This window comes from Nicotiana tabacum, chromosome 16 (assembly GCF_000715075.1).
Source record: "Nicotiana tabacum cultivar K326 chromosome 16, ASM71507v2, whole genome shotgun sequence".
Taxonomy (NCBI): Eukaryota; Viridiplantae; Streptophyta; class Magnoliopsida; order Solanales; family Solanaceae; genus Nicotiana; species Nicotiana tabacum.
Genome location: NC_134095.1, coordinates 11,128,996 through 11,130,733, shown reverse-complemented (window position 1 = coordinate 11,130,733; position 1,738 = coordinate 11,128,996).

Below are 1,738 nucleotides of genomic sequence, written 5' to 3'. Positions count from 1 at the left end.
CCTTCTTTTTCTCATTTGTTGCATTATTTCACCGTCTATGCAATTTCATGTAGTACAAAAGAATTCAATATCAACTTTCTCTTATGTAAAAAGCAATATAGAATTACTATGGAGATAACAAGGCTATAAAGGTTTGGTTTAAGCACTGATAGGTTTAATTTTAGAGGAATAAATTATACTGAATAGTTTGGAAATTAATAGAATTATGGACTAGTTCTATGATTAAATATAAATCTACAAATTAAGACTTAAACATGAACCCCGATGGTTGGGTATTTAAATTAGCTATGAATTAGCCTAAACATGAAAGTTAACATGAGATCGATATTATGTAATTATAGATTGATTGGAGTAATTTGTACGAATTACTCAAGGTGAAGCATTTGGTATTTCGGCACGAGTACTGTGAGTAGTAATCTTACTACAATTTTTGTTTTCATAACTTGCATGATTTACACATGATTTTAATATGAATATGTTACCGATTATTTTGAGTTACATGTGGGACAAGTCTTTTACTCGATATGATACCGAAATAGTTATTTGATATGATTACCGTTGGTTTAAGTATTCTTGTTGTCACTAGATATGCTTTACCGTTGCTTGAATTCACTGTTATCGAAATAAAATTACATGATTTGATAAGAATTGAAATGCCCTATATTGTTTTAAAATATTTTCCTATGAGTATATACGGATACAGAGATAAGTATAAATGGGAGTAGACTTTGAAGGATCTCGTAGCTAACGGCGGGTTCGTTAGACCTGGTGCACCTTGTAATTACCGATTACCATTACAGCCCTCGCTAGTGGAAAGGTAGAACTAGCATACCGTTACCGATTTTCCTCGAGTAGGGACTACCGTTATATTTTACTTCTTGCGAAGAAGTCCACATATATACCGATCACATGATCCATTCATTGAAACCTCCAAAAGTGTGAATATTGATATTATATAGTGGTTAACGAGGTTATTACTGAATTGTTAAGTGTTTATACCACAAGAAAAATATAATGAGACTAAAAATTATTTATTATTTCTGAAAGGACATTCTTATGTTATTTTCTGTTTGATATACTAGCATGTTTTCTGGCTTGTCCCCAATAAAACGGTTGTGGTTAACTATTATTACTCACTGAGCTAGCGGCTCATTCCGTGCTAATTTTTTTACAGAGAGAGCAGTTGACGCGGGCGAGGATTTCATTAATTAGAGCACACAGGTTGATAGTTCTTGGTGAGTCTCGCACTTGTTCGCATGGGCGGAGATTTTATCAATTGTTATGGTCTTTTCCTTGAACTCTTAGAGTCGCTCTATAGTCATTCTTTTAGTGTCTTGTGTATTCTTCGTTATTATAGACTTATATTGAGTATCGCTCATTCTTATAAAAATTTAGAGATAAAGTAGTATTTCTAGTTGTTAGTGGATGGACTATTAAAGGTGGATATTTATTTCGTTAATTGATAAAGTCATTGTCATTTGAATTGCTATTAGGATCTTTGGTTGCTGATTTGAGACAAGAAAATTTTTGGGATAGTCCAAAAATAGGGGAAACTCTGTCCGATTTTCTGTAAAATACCGATGAGGCTTACTTGGGGGCAATTGCTCCTAAGTGCCGCTCATGATCCTAAATTGGGTCGTGACAGCTGGTCAACTTGGAGTTACTCGATGAGCATAGGGAGTTGGCACATATAAGGATGGCGGCGCAAAAGTAGAGAATAGAAAGATATTACAATCAA